Raw genomic sequence first — 16,363 nt, 5'->3', positions numbered from 1 at the left:
TTAGCTAGATTGGCCATAACAAAAAGAGAGGATTAAAATTAATAAAACCAGAAATTGAAATGGGGACATTATTACTGACCTTATAGAAATGGAAAGAATTATAAGACACTATTATGAACTATTATACAGTCAATGCATTTGGAAAAACAGAAAGTAGAAAAATTCCTAGAAACATACAAAATACCAAAACTGACTCAAGAAAAAAATAGAAACCTGAATAGACATATAACATGTAAAAAGATTGAATATCAAAAACCTTCCAGCAAGGAAAAGTCTAGGACATTATGACTTTATTGTCAAGATCTACCAAATATTTAAGAAATAATTAATGTTAAACATTATCAAACACTTTCAAAAAATAGACAATGAGAGAACACTTCTTAATTTATTCTAGGAGGTCAGTATTACTGTTACCAAAATAAGATCAAGATGACAAAAAAACTACAGACCAATCTTCCTGGTGAATATAGATGTACAAATTCTCAACAAAATGAAGCAAAATGATTTCAGTGGCATATTAAAGTATTACATATCATGACCAAGTGATTTAATCTAGGAATACAAGAGTGGTTCAATATACAAAAATCAACCAAAGACATACGTTTCATTAACAGAATGAAAAACAAAACAAAATAAAAAAAAAACCTGACACTTGATCATGTCATTTGATGCAGAAAAAGCATTTAATGAAACCAAACCTCATCTCATGATAAAAATACTGGACAAACTAGAAATATAAACTTTCTCCATGTGTGCCTTAGTCTTCCCCTGCTTCCATAATAAAATACATTTTACTGGGTAATTTATTAAAAAAAAAAAAACTAGAAATGTATTTCTCACAATTCTGCAAGGAGGCTGGGAACTCCAACATCAAGGTACTGGCAAATTCAACATCTTGTCATAGCTCAATCTCTGCTTCCAAGATGGTGTCATGTTTTGCATCCTCTAAAGGGGATGTCCTCGCATGGATGGAAGGAAAGAAACCCATCTCTTCAAGCTGATTTATAAATGCTCTAATCCCATCCATGAGGACTCTGCCCTCATGACCTAATTACCCAGTAATGGCCATATCCTTAATAAGACCATATTGGTAATTAAGTATCAACATAAATTTTGTAAGGAACACAAACATTCGAACCATAGCAACATGACAAAAGTTATGTCTGAAAAACTCATAGCTAAACTCATATTTAATGGTAAAGGATTGAAAACGTTCCCCCCAAGATCTGTTTTTAACAAGACAAAGATGTCTACTTCTGTTACTTCTCTATTCAATATTGTGCTAGAAGTTCTAGCCAGCGCAATTAGATTGTTTAAAAAGAAGGTTTCCAAATTGGAAACAAAGTATTAAAATTACCTCTATTTTCACATGACATGATCTTATATATAGAAAGTAATATAAAATAAACAAATTACAAAGCAATTTCATTTAGAATGGTATTAAGAAGAAATGCTTATTAGTAACTTTAACCAAGGAGGTGCAAGATTTGTATTCTTAAAACTATAAAACATTTCCAAAAGACATTAAAGAAGAGCTACATAAATGGAAAATTATTACATGTAAATGAATTAAAATATTTATTATTGTTAAAATGGTAATAACCTATAATCTACAGATAATACTATGGTATTATTGTGTAATATAATATGCCATATTATATTATTATATATAATATTATACTATAACCTACAGAGTCAATGTACTCCCTATCAAAAATTGCAGCAGCGTTTTTAGCAGAAACGGAAAAGCTGATCCTAATATTCATCGGTTTTGCAAAGACACTGAATAGCCAAGACAGTCTTGGAAAAGAAGAAAAAAGATAGAGATTCACACTTTCTGATTTCAAAAGTGACTACAAAGCCACAGGAATGATAATGATGTGGCACTGGCATAAAAAAGGAGATATAGAAAAATGGAACAAAACTAAGAGTCCATAAATAAACCTTAATATTCATGGTATAATTACTTCTCTTTTTTTGAATGTAGTTTCTGTGTTATTTTCCTTTCAGCCTGGTTTCACTTACCACCTATATGCTGCCTCTCTCCCTAATTTTTATCTCTGGATTAGGCCTCTTTCTTTAATATATCTAGTTATACCTTTGTATTCACTTTCATACCTGTATATCCTACTTCCTACCTGGATATAATATAAGCACTATAACTCAGTATATTTTAATTGAACAAATGATTTCTGCTACTCTATATACATCCTATAATCTCTGCTGAACTTGATAGCGTCACCAAAATTTATGAATAAAAAACAACTGAGCATCATCCTTGACTCTATGCTCTGCTTTTTTCCTAACACCTATTTCACTAACATTATCTGCTTTTTCTTTCCAACCCTTCTTTTTCATTCCCAATGTCAACTTACTTGACTTTTGTGAGTGCCCTAACTGGTATCCATTTACCCATTTTTTCCTAACCCGAGTCTTCACTCTTTGTCCATAATCCCCTTTCTGTAATGCAGACATGAGATGATATGCTTAGTGTCAATCAGGATTTCAACAAAAAACAGGAAAAACAGGAGGTAAACTAAGTTAGAATGGTGAAGAGAATGAAATGAAGGGACATTTTAGAATCTGGGAAGACTTAAAGAAACCAATAAGGGATATTGGGGCACTCAGGAACCAACAACATCTGGAAGCTGTTATCGTCCCTAGACCTACTAGAACCAGGTGAGAGCTGGGGCCAGGGAAAAGAGGAAACCTAATAGGCACATTGTTATGTAGGTAGTTAACTGCTGTCAGAAACATAATGCAATTTCTCTATCTCTTCATCTCTCTAGATAACAGTTTATTAATCTTGTTTATTCTTTTCTAAGAGCTATTTCTTGGTTACATTGATCCTTTCGATGGTTTTTGTACGTCAATTTTATTCATTTCTTCTCCAATTTTAGTTATTTTTTTTCTTCTGCTAGCTTTGGCATTGGTTTATTCTTATTTTTCCAGTTTCAGCAGGTACACATTTAGATTGTTTATTTGAGATATTTCTAACTTCTTGAAGGTATTTTCACTAGAAACTTTCCTCTTAAAACTGCTTTAGCTGCATTCCAGGGATTTTAGTAAGTTGTATCCCTATTTTCATTAATTTCAAATACATTTTGATTTCTTCCTTAATTTAGATGTTCACCCAGGAGTTAATCAGGAGCAGGTTTTTAAAATTTCCATGTATTTGGGTAGTTTTATGGGATCTTCTTGATATTGATTTCTATTTTATTGTACTGTTGTGCAAGAGTGTGTGTAGTGATAGTTTTTTCCTTTTTTTAAAAAAAAAACTTTCTTCAGCCTCACTTTATAATTGAGAGGGTGGTAGATATCAGAATGTGTTTTGTGTATGGACAAGACTAATGTATATTCTGTGGTTGCTGGGTGGAGTATTCTGTAGATGTCTACTAAGCCCAGGTAGCCAAGTGTTGAAATTATGTCCAGAATTTATTTGTTAGTTTTCTGCCTCAATGATCTATCTAACGCTGCCAGTCAGGTGTTAAAGTCTCCCATTATTATTGCTTGGCTGTCAGTCTTTTTGTGAAACTTGTTTCATGAATCTGGGTACTCCAATGTTGGCTGCATATTTATTTAGGATAGCTAAGCCTTCTTGTTGGATTGTACCATTCTTTATCATTATGTAGTGACCTTTTCTGTCCTTGTTAGTTTTTATATGTTTAAAGTTTGTTTTATATGATATAAGAATAGTGACTCTTGCTCTTTTTTGCTTTCCATTTGCTGCATGGTAGGTCTTTCTTCATTCCTTTACTTTGAGCCTGTGGGTATTATTACGTATGAGATGGGTGTCATTATGGCGTAATCACTCTAATCATTACATTATGACATATAGAACTCTGTTTTAGCAGATTGAAGAGAGATATTTGAAATGAGAGGGATTATCCTGCTGTCTTTGGAGAAGCAAACGACCATATCATGAACTGTTTATAGAGGGAGTCCTGTGGCAAGAACCTGAGAGTTGAGAGTGGTCCCTGGCTGACAACTACAAACCAAACAATCAAACATACAAACAACAACAAAGGAACAACAACAACAACCAAAAACCTTTGGAACTTCTGTTCCATAACTTCAAGAAAAGGAATTCTGTGAACAACCTGAATGGGTTAGGAAGCAGTTCTGTTCCAGTCAAGCCTCCCAATGAGGACATGGCTGACCATGAAACCCTGAGCAGAAAACACAGGTAAGCAATGGGTGAACTCATTATCCATGGGAATTGTGTGATAGTAAGTTTGAGGGTTTGTAAGCCACTAAGTTGATGGTGATGTGTTACACAACAATGAAAAACAACTTTTGTCATAGCATTATTATGAAGATTAAATGAATAAAATATCTAAATCTATGTAGGTGCCTGTCAAATGAAAAATGCATAGCATTCAGGAAACTGAATATGAAAAGTTCTATACTTTTGCTGCCGTTGCTTTTGGTGTTTTAGACATGAAGTCTTTGCCCATGCCTATGTCCTGAATGGTACTACCTAGGTTTTCCTCTAGGATTTTTATGGTATTAGGTCTAACATTTAAGTCTCTAATCCATCTTGAATTAATTTTCGTATAAGGAGTAAGGAAAGGATCCAGTTTCAGCTTTCTACTTATGGCTAGCCAATTTTCCCAGCACCATTTATTAAATAGGGAATCCTTTCCCCATTTCTTGTTTCTCTCAGGTTTGTCAAAGATCAGATGGCTGTAGATGTATGGTATTATTTCTGAGGACTCTGTTCTGTTCCATTGGTCTATATCTCTGTTTTGGTACCAGTACCATGCTGTTTTGGTTACTGTAGCCTTGTAGTATAGTTTGAAGTCAGGTAGCGTGATGCCTCCAGCTTTGTTCTTTTGACTTAGGATTGTCTTGGAGATGCGGGCTCTTTTTTGGTTCCATATGAACTTTAAAGCAGTTTTTTCCAATTCTGTGAAGAAACTCATTGGTAGCTTGATGGGGATGGCATTGAATCTATAAATTACCTTGGGCAGTATGGCCATTTTCACGATATTGATTCTTCCTATCCATGAGCATGGTATGTTCTTCCATTTGTTTGTGTCCTCTTTTATTTCACTGAGCAGTGACAAATGGGATCTCATTAAACTAAAGAGCTTCTGCACAGCAAAAGAAACTACCATCAGAGTGAACAGGCAACCTACAGAATGGGAGAAAATTTTTGCAATCTACTCATCTGACAAAGGGCTAATATCCAGAACCTACAAAGAACTCAAAACAAATTTACAAGAAAAAAACAAACAGCCCCATCAAAAAGTGGGCAAAGGATATGAACAGACATTTCTCAAAAGAAGACATTCATACAGCCAACAGACACATGAAAACATGCTCATCATCACTGGCCATCAGAGAAATGCAAATCAAAACCACAATGAGATACCATCTCACACCAGTTAGAATGGCAATCATTAAAAAGTCAGGAAACAACAGGTGCTGGAGAGGATGTGGAGAAATAAGAACACTTTTACACTGTTGGTGGGATTGTAAACTAGTTCAACCATTATGGAAAACAGTATGGCGATTCCTCAAGGATCTAGAACTAGAAGTACCATACGACCCAGCCATCCCATTACTGGGTATATACCCAAAGGATTATAAATCATGCTGCTATAAAGACACATGCACACGTATGTTTATTGCAGCACTATTCACAATAGCAAAGACTTGGAATCAACCCAAATGTCCATCAGTGACAGACTGGATTAAGAAAATGTGGCACATATACACCATGGAATACTATGCAGCCATCAAAAAGGATGAGTTTGTGTCCTTTGTAGGGACATGGATGCAGCTGGAAACCATCATTCTTAGCAAACTATCACAAGAACAGAAAACCAAACACTGCATGTTCTCACTCATAGGTGGGAACTGAACAATGAGATCACTTGGACTCAGGAAGGGGAACATCATACACTGGGGCCTAACATGGGGAGGGGGGAGGGGGGAGGGATTGCATTGGGAGTTATACCTGATGTAAATGAGGAGTTGATGGGTGCTGACGAGTTGATGGGTGCAGCACAGCAACATGGCACAAGTATACATATGTAACAAACCTGCACGTTATGCACATGTACCCTAGAACTTAAAGTATAATAATAATAATAATAATAATAATACTAAAAGAAAAGAAAAGTTCTATACTTGCAAAAAAACATAAAGAACATAAAAAACATAAAAAAAACCAAAAGAACAATATTGGGACGATTTCTTCAAAACTCCATCTTTAGTCCATATTATGGACTGCTTCTTTCAAGTTAAGTGTACTGTGGCTACCTCCAAACAGTTGCAATATAATTTATTCTGAATTAATCTGAAACATATAGTCTCCTCGGAAAGTGCTTCAAATAGATTTTTTCTTCACTCAATACCCATTTAATAACACTGTGCTTTTCTTAAGATCTCTTTAAGCATTACAGTGCTATGAAATAAATAAGATTTAAAATATTTAAATGAATCACATATATGCAACCGAGATGAATAACTTTTTATAAATTATAAACAATTTCTGTAAGATAATGCAAGTGGCACCATAACTCTTCTAAAAATGCATTAAAGTTTTTATTTTGCCTCCCCATTATTCTTAGAATACAACACCTGTAGTGGTTTATGAAGTTGAGACTATTAAAACAAAATAATCAACATTTTAGCACTGATTTCAAGCTGCTACATGAACAATGAATCACCAAAGTTGCCAATTTTACAAGATGAAATAAAGATGCTTTATACAATAAAAGTTTATGCTCCGGGTGGCAGCCAATTTATTATTTTATTTAGAAAGATTAACATCCAGCTATTGTAAGCTAGGTATATTTTGAAGTAAGTGAGTCACATAGATATTGATTTACATAGATTAAGACTATTGAAACATGTTATTCTCTTTTTATTGTTACAAAATCAGGTTGGAGTGTTTTGCACTCATTTTCATTGTTGCGTTATATGAAATTGAAAGTTTGCCATTTAGAAAAGAATTAGTTAGGACTCACTATATTTCTACATTCCCAATTACCTTAGCAAATAATTATGTGATATATCCCACATAATAATTTTAATTCTACTTAATTTTCTAAGTTTAGAACATGTCTTGCATCGTATCTTGTGTAATATAACTTTTGTTGCCTAGTCTGCAACTGCCAATGTTTGTGTTTAATCAGACTATGCTCTGTTTTTTTTTATAAGTACTTTTTATTCTGTGGTTGGCTCCATGCTGAAAGGAGAGTTAACGTGGCAGAAATCCTCATCCTGCTTGATTAATGATGTTTATATATTCAATGGCATACAATGTAGTAGGTATGCATATATCTTACCATATTCAATAGAAGAACAAAAAAATCTTACATGACATTTATTTACCACAATGGTAATAAATTCAGTTTTGTTTTTTGAGAATTTTCTGAGAATATGAAGTACTTGATGTACAAAACCCCTGCAAGAAATATCTAATTTTGAACATATTATGCAAACTGCTGAGGCACATGTAGTCAAACTCTGCATGGTGTGTTGATGGCCTGAGAATTCCCTCCTCTTCATTAGTACAGGGGTTTTTTATCCACGAATTCCAAGACTCGTGTCGCCCTATTGTATTGTGGCTGATCTGGTATCCAAGATGCAAGATAAAGTCCCCTTTCCTTTTAGCTCTCTTCTCCTCAAGCGGAAGGAAGGCATCTCTTTTGGAGCCACAAGCTGTGCAGACTGGGGTTGGGGGAAGGATGGTGCAAGCACTCCCTTAGCTGCCCTGGCTGGTGTCACAGTACGTCATGTGACTTCCCAGTCCATTGACTGAGCCCAGCTCAGCACTAGGACTTGCCTAGGAATTGCAGTCCTTGTGACCTAAACTACCTTTCAAGTTTATGTAGCACTGCAGCCCAAGGTGGTGAGGTGTGCAGGAAATGAAGTTCCAACCCCTGGGATGGGGGCCAGTTCAAATGCACCCTCTGTTGATGGTCATCAACTAAGTACAGGCGGCTTCTTTTTTTCATTATGACAGAGCAGCACTGAGTTCAATGCAAAGACTCGCAATCACTGGATTCTCACTCCCCAAGCACAAATACTCTGTATCATGCAGCGGTTTCCAGGGGATGGGAGAGGGGTGGCATGGATAATTAAAGATTGTCTTTCCAGTCCTTTTCAGTGCCTCTTGTGGTAATACATAGTTAAAATCAGGTACTGTGTGTGCTCACCTGATTTTTGGTGCTTATGAAGGCGCGTTTCTGTGGAGATAGTTGTTAAATTTGGTGTTCCTGCGGGGAGTGGGGGGTGATCAACGAAGCCTTCTATTCTGCCTTCTTGTTCCACCCCCCTTCTGATAAATTTCTGAATTGCACTGCTGTGTTATCTTGAAGATCAGTGAGTTTCCTTGAAACTATTTTGAATTTTTATTCAGAGAACTCACATACTGTTGTCTCATTATTGTCAGTTACTGGCTCTTTGCTTTCTCCTATGGAACCATCATGCTTCCCTGTTTGCTGTTATTTCTTATGGATGTACATATATATCTTTGCATTGAAGGATTAGTTCATTATTCTAGTCTTATCTGTCTGGCTTATTTTAATTTCTATTAGATATGTTTGCTTAGAGGTTTTTTGCTGTTAGGTAACAGCCCCTTTTTGGCTCTTAGGTGGCACCTTAAGCCCAGAATCACCTCAGCTCTAGTAAGCTATCTGAGTTCTTTCCCTCCAGAATGAAGGAGGTGCCCAAAAGAATGTGTTGCCAGTGTGAGGAGGCTGGCTAGAGGTTCTTGCCCAGGGAACCTGTGGAACATACCTACCACAGTGTGGCATTGCTGGGCAGGCACTCTGATTTGGTGTGTCCTTTGACCAAGTTACACAGTAGAGTTTTTTTGGCTGAGCGTGGTAGTCCTGCCTCTTCCTTTGTCTCTATCTATCTTCAGGGATAATTCTCCCTTCAGACACTCTGATGCTGCCTGGGGGTTAAAGCAAGTACAAGATGGTGGAGAAGCTAGTTTTCCACCTCAATCCCACTTTTTCCAGTGTAGAAAGAGTGAGTTGATGAAAATTTTCTGCCTGCTTGGTGCCAGGCAGAATGAGGGAAGGGCATGACAGATGTGGAAGTATGATTCTCTTACCATCTACAAGGAATGTTTTCACTTCTCTGTGCCCCAATAACTGTCTCACCTTCATATTTGAGTTTTGGTGTATTCCTGGCGATATCCTAGGGGCTGCATTTTTTTGTTTGTTTGTTTCATTACCGGAGGGAGTTTAGCCAGCCTCCTACTATGCCACAATGTTTCTAGTCAAATTTTAGATGTGTCTGGAAATACAAGTATAATTTTTTCTCTTTTTTATAATCCTTTTATAATTCATAAATTTTCTTTTCTGACTAGATTTCCAATGTGGAAACATTTATTCAAAGGAAAATTCCATGACATGTATTATTTGGTTGTTGAGTGATCCAATGTTTCCATGAATGTTAATGTATTTTGCCCATCTTTGTTGAGAGAGTAAAATAAGTAGAAGGGCTTATAATCTCAATTAAAGCAAAAGAAATGGTTTTTACCTAATTGCATATGAAATACATACCCAGACTTTTTTATTACCCAGACTTTTAAAATTTTACAATAATTCTCATCTTTATTGTGTAGACTTTCTGGATTAATGAAAACAAAACCTTACTTTCTCACTCTGCCCTTTACAGACAGACTTACCGCCAATTACATTTTTCTCTCTAGATTCAGCTCCCAAAACTATATAGTATTGGCAAATAATGATACAATATTCGGTAGTCTTTTAAAATTTTACAATAATTCCCATCTTCATTATGTAGACTTTCTGGATTAATAAAAAAAAATTTACTTTCTCACTCTGCTCTTCACAGACAGACTTACTGCCAATTACATTTTTTTCTCTAGCTTCAGCTCTCAAAACTATTTGGTCTTGGAAAATAATGATATAATATTAGATTGCCCATTCACGTATAATTCAATATTTCTATTATGTATTTCTATATTTGTGTGTATTTCCACATCTGTTGAATACTATGGAATGTTTCAAAAATTATCTCTAGAGAAAGAGTTGTAACAGAACTTGTGGCAAAACTGAGATAGAATCTTCTATTACTTTTCTTCTAGTCCTTAAGAATAGTAATTTCAATATATTTTTAGCATAATTTTATGCATATTTGCGCCCTTAAGAAGTTCTACGTTTGATTATCAGGCAACAGTGTACTGTTTTTTCATCTTCTAAAGATTATCTCTACTCTATGTTGACTTCACTACATATTTGCTCTGTTACACATTTTTTGAAATCATTGACCAGCTGATTTTACTAAAACAAATTAAACTTTATTATACAAATGAACTGAGAATAACTAGGTAGTAAAGGTAAAAGAGAAAGAAATACAAAGTGTTATTATATTACATGAACTTTATTCCAACTGTGACCAGTATTTGCTTGGTTAATTAAATGATGGTTGGAGCAGATCATTATTTTGGAAGTGTACAAATTAAACATTCTTTAAAAAGTAAAAAATATATAGATGTACATCAGTTTGCCAACCTTTTGATGTAGGCTGAGGCCTTTTTTCTTGAATATGCAACCAAGTTTTATTCCTGACTGTATAAATCTCAGCCATAATGCAAAGAATACCATTTTCAGTTTCTGTTCCTTTAAATGGAACTTAGCGACTTGTATAGAAAGCTGGGTACAGAACACTTAGAGAGTTTTATATTTTTACCTAATATTTTATGCTTTTCTTTCACCACATTTAATTTGACAGCAACTTGTTTTGACTTTCATAGAGTCTTCTGAAAGTACTGCTCTTGTTTTTAATAAAGATAACGCTATTTTTAAAATCATATTTTATCAATTTACATAATATTTAATTAAAGTAGGTAATTATAATAATAAACATAAGTGGTATATGCAGTTTTTTAGTCTGTCTGAGCTGCTATAACAAAAATACTATAAACTGAGTAGCTTGCAAACAAGAGAAATTCATTTCTCATTGTTCTACAGGAGAGGTAGTCAAGATGAACTAGGAAGCTATGAACTTCCTAGTTCATAGAGGGTGCCTTCTCACTGTGTCCTCACATGGTGGAAAAGGCTAGCTAGCTCCAAGGGGTCTCTTTTATGAGGGCATTAATCTCATTTTTGAGGGCTCTGCCCTCATGACCTAATCACCTCTGAAAATCACCACCTCATAATACTGTCATTTTGGGGGTTAGGATTTCAACACATAAAGTTTGTGGGGGACACAAACATTCATATCATAGCAAGCAGGCTCTGAAATGAATACAGTTAACTCTCGGAAAGCATCCAATTGTTGGGGGTTATGTGCTTTGTTACACATGACGATGCACTGGTAGGTGCCAGGGTGTCATAGTCACTGTCCAGTGTATCGGAAGGGAGAAGGATACATGAAATCTGATGAGAAAGTTCAATGAGCTTAACAGCAATTGGAACAAACAAAAGTGAGAAAAATTTGTGGGGAGGAGGTAGATGGAAAGAAGAAGCTTCTTTGACAGATGAAAAATAGATACTTTTATATAAACATATACATAGACATTTGTTACTTTATATTTCTAAGAGTATCCAATCAAGTGAAGTCCCAAAATATCTGCTCTCAGGCAGGCTGTGATCTGAAGGGATTTTTTTCCTAAGAAGTAATGTCCCTGATGGGTTCATTTTCTAATTTGAGCTTGAATTAATTACCTTAAGCATTTTCACAAATAGTCCTAAATATATTTTTGCAAAGATGTTATTGAAGTTGTACTGTGTAACTAGAGACAAATATGGAAAATTGACAGCTTAACTTTCTCTTCTGCTTTTTCATTAATGTGTTGTCCAAAGTCCAATAATAGAAATAATGAAAGCAGTAACACTTGGTTCTACAAAAGGTATGACATATTGAATGAATGAAATATTTCCACAGCTTATGTTTGGGGTGTGAGCTATACTTACATTTTGCTCACCTAATAGCATAGTTCTTTGGGAATTCTTATCAGAATTAAAGACTCTTTTGAAATGTTTCCATCATTAAAATGTACCTTTAAAACACCCCATTAGTCAATTTACAGTTGTTACACAAGATGGTGCACTGGTAGGTGCCAGTGTGTCATAGTCACTGTCCAGTGTATCAGAAGGAAGAAAGATACATGTAATCTGAGAAGGAAGTTCAGTGAGCTGAACAGCAGTTGGGACAGCCAAAAGTGAGAAAAATATGTGGGGAGGAGGTAGGTGAAAAGAAGAAACTTCAGTTTCTACTATTTATTTCTATTTCTACTTACAGTTGACTAACCATACAATGTACTAATCACACAGTGTACTAAAAATACACCAATAGAAATTGTATTCAATTAGATGCTTTCCGGCCAGGAGTCCCTATTTTTAGCAAGCAGATGATTGTTTTGAAATCGAAGCTTGCTTTTATTACATCAAATGTTCATGCTTTAAAATAATTCAGTTCCTTAAAAATGTTATCAATCTTTCTAGAACACACAATCCCAGAGACATCCTCCCACTACCAAAAATTATAAATGGTCAATTTTCTTTTGAGGGACGGTGAAACAAGATCATACACATTCAGAACTGAAACTCATTTTTACCCAGCTTATATACCAGCATGCTATCTATTTTAAGTGGCCAAAGTAGCAATGCCTACTTCTGCTCTGGCTAATACTAGTTTTCTATCTTTTAGCTATAGGATGCAGTCACTTTCGCTCTGGTCTCATTAACATGGTCATGAGAGAATTTTCAAAAGAACATCATTCTTTCTATCTATCTATCTATCTATCTATCTATCTATCTATCTATCTATCTATCTATCAATCCATTCTGGAAGTATACATTGCCTTTGCAATGTCATTGGAAGTTTTCAGAGAATATAGTGTTGTATTTGTGAATTAGAAATACAGGGTCCAGCAATGAATTTAATGAGTTTTCATTCTCATTTATGTTTAATTTACTCTGGACCTCAGAAGAATTTTGGTAGATGCTGATATCAGCCCATTTCTAAATAACTGGTTTGTAAGCCTGTATATTGGACAGGGCATTCATTCTCATTAAAACACCTTTGTGTAAAATTTTAAAATTGAATGCCACTTTTCCTTAGCGAAGTACAGTTTCTGTTCCTTTGTCAGTGTTATCACCACAGTCGCACAAGTCTTGAAATAGTAAGATGGCTTAAATCCCTGGTAGTGTGCCAATAAGAGCATTAATGTTGCTGTTGCTGTTCTATGGGCCAAGAAAAATCGATGGCTATTTTCAGGTGTATGTGTGTGTGAGTGTGTGTGCGTGTGTGTATATATATATACACACATACATATACACAAACATATTTTTCCTTTCTGGTAAATATATGATGCTTTACCTTAAATCATATTTAAAATCCTAGTATACTTCCTGCAATGTTTTTTTTTTTTAAAGCCATTAGATTAAAAGCAACATTTCCTTGAGTTACACACACAAACATACTGTTACAGAAAGAAAGTTTTTAGGACAGTGTCATTACCTGTACCCTCTGCAGTATTACTACTAGTAATTTCAGATACCGCCTTATTTTCAGTTACCTTGGATTTAAAACATTATGCACTTATCGAACTGTAGGAAGTAATTGATAGGTTTGATTATGGTAACAATCATGACTAATTGAGAATCACAAAACTATACTTGTTCTTTGAATATGTTAACCTGACTTTTGTTTTACCTCATTATCAGGTCTACCTTTCTGTGAGCAAATGTGTATGCATAACTTTGAATAAGAGATATTAATATTTCAAAGTATATAATAGCTTTAAATAAATCTAATTGCTAAATACTAAATATTCTAAATTTTTATTGTGAAACATGGCTATAAATAGAAAGCACATAAATATGTACTATATAATAATTAAAAATAGGACATGTCCTAGTAGCACCTGAGTCAAGAAATCAAATATTAATCTAATTCAGACACTCAACATACATCCCCTTCCATATCTCAAAATGTGTGGTTTATACTAGCTTATCCTTGAAATTTACATAAATGGCATTTATTTTCATGGGTGTATATTATTCGATTATGTACATATACCCAGTCCATTCTACTATTTGTAGACATTTAGATTCTTTTCTTTTCTTTTTTTGGAGACAGAGTCTCACTCTGTCGCCCAGGCTCCAGTGCAGTGGTGTGATCTCAGCTCACTGAAAGCTCCGACTCTCAGGTTCATACCATTCTCCTGCCTCAGCCTCCCGAGCAGCTGGGACTACAGGCGCCTGCCACCACGCCTGGCTAATTTTTTTTGTATTTTTAGTGGAGTCGGGGTTTCACCATGTTAGCCAGGATAGTCCCCAGCTCCTGACCTCGTGATCCACCAGCCTCGGCCTCCCAAAGTGCTGGGATTACAGGCGTGAGCCACCAGCGCCCGGCCTTAGATTATTTTCAAGTTTGCAACTCTTAAAAACAACACTGATATAAACATTTATGTAAATGTATTCTGATGTGTAAATTTTCAGATTATCCAAGGTCTTTATCCAAAAGTGGGATTTTGTTCATAGCCTATGTGTAACTTCTATTTTAGTAGATAATGCTAAATCATCTTTCAAAGTGGTTGTAGCAATTTATCCTCCAACCAACAGGGTGAGATTTCCTTTTGATCTGCATTCTGGACAATTTCAATGTATTTCAACTTTTGCTAAGTCTGTAGGTATTTAGTGATGTAATTTTAATTTTAATTGTCTGAATATTAATGAGGCATAAGGCCTATCCCTGTGTTCATTACCATTTTGGATTTACTCGCTTGTGAAGTGCCCACTAAAATTCATATCCTTTTTTCTGTTGGGTTTTCTGTCTTTCTTTTTACTGATTTGTATCTTTTGCAAAAATAGTTTTTATACAAAGTCTTCGTTGCTTATAGATTTTGGAAGTATTTCACTCATTCTGTGCTTTTTAAACTATACTCTGTGTGGCATTTTTGTTAAATGTAGTTGGTTTAATGTGGACTTTTTTTTCCCCTTTTGTATTGTATGTGTTCCTACGTTTTATTTAAGAAACTACCTAATGGTCATGAATATATCAACTTTCATTTTCTTTTAAAAACCTTATAGTTTTGCCTTTGACATTCAGGTCTATAACTCAACTGGATTCATATTTGTGTGTGGAGTGAAGTGGGCGTATACATTCATATTTTTCAAAATGAATATTTAACTATCTCAGCTTGAGTAAAGTTAACATCTTTGCTAATGGTTCTTTGATTAAAATTCAAATATGCATATATGCATGGGTCTTTTTCTGGGCTATCTGTTCTTTCTATTGATTTATTTCTGTAAACATGTTACATTTTCTTAATTAGTATAAGCTTTTATTAAATCTTCATGCCTACTAGAACAAGTTCTACTTCTTTTTCTTCTTTAAGATTGTCTTAGGTGTTAGCAGACATTTGAATTTGCAATATGTTATAATCAGAATTTCAAAGTTAAAAAAATATTGGGAATTTTATTGCAATCACACTGACTTAAAAAATTAATTTAAAGATAAATGACATTTTTACAGTATTTTCTCTTCCAAATTAGCATTTCTAATCTCTATTTATTTAGGCACACCTCACTTGGCAGAACAATATCTTCCCATCAGTTTACATCAGAATCTCAGCATCAGTTTTCCAATTAATTTCCCCCAAAATAATCTCCTCTGAATTTTATTGCAACTGTAATAAAACCTCAGGTTATTTTCTTTTTTTTTTTTTTGAGACGGAGTCTCGCACTCTCGCCCAGGCTGGAGTGCAGTGGAGCCAGCAAGCTCTGCCTCCCGGGTTCATGCCATTCTCCTGCCTCAGCCTCCCGAGTAGCCGGACTACAGGTGCCTGCCACCATGCCCGGCTAATTTTTTGTACTTTTAGTAGAGACGGGGTTTCACCGTGTTAGCCAGGATGGTCTTGATCTCCTGACCTTCTGATGTGCCCGCCTCAGCCTCCCAAAGTGCTAGGATTATAGGTGTGAGCCACTGTGCCTGGCCAGGTTAATTTTTAAATAATTGATGTCTTTACCAAATTTTTTCTGAATCTAAAAGCATGGCATATTCTTCTATTTATATTTGCTTCCTTTAGTTACTTAAAATAGTCTGTTCGTTTCAGTTTTTGGGTTATAAATCTTACAAATCTTTATAGTATTAATTCTTAAATATTTAGTGTTTGTTGATACTAAATTGCATATTTTAAAAATAATATTTTAATATATTTTTCTTATATAAAAAAATACAACTGCTTTTGTGTTTAACTATGTATCCAGTAACTTTGTTAAATCTACTATGTTACTATAAATGACACTACCACATATACATAAGCCATAAATGATAATACATAGTTTATAAATGTATAATATGTAAAATATAAACTAATAATATAACATATAGCATGTAAGCTACATTATAATTTTAG

This window comes from Macaca nemestrina, chromosome X (genome assembly GCF_043159975.1).
Source record: "Macaca nemestrina isolate mMacNem1 chromosome X, mMacNem.hap1, whole genome shotgun sequence".
Lineage (NCBI taxonomy): Eukaryota > Metazoa > Chordata > Mammalia > Primates > Cercopithecidae > Macaca > Macaca nemestrina.
Note: the sequence above shows the minus strand (reverse complement) of the source record.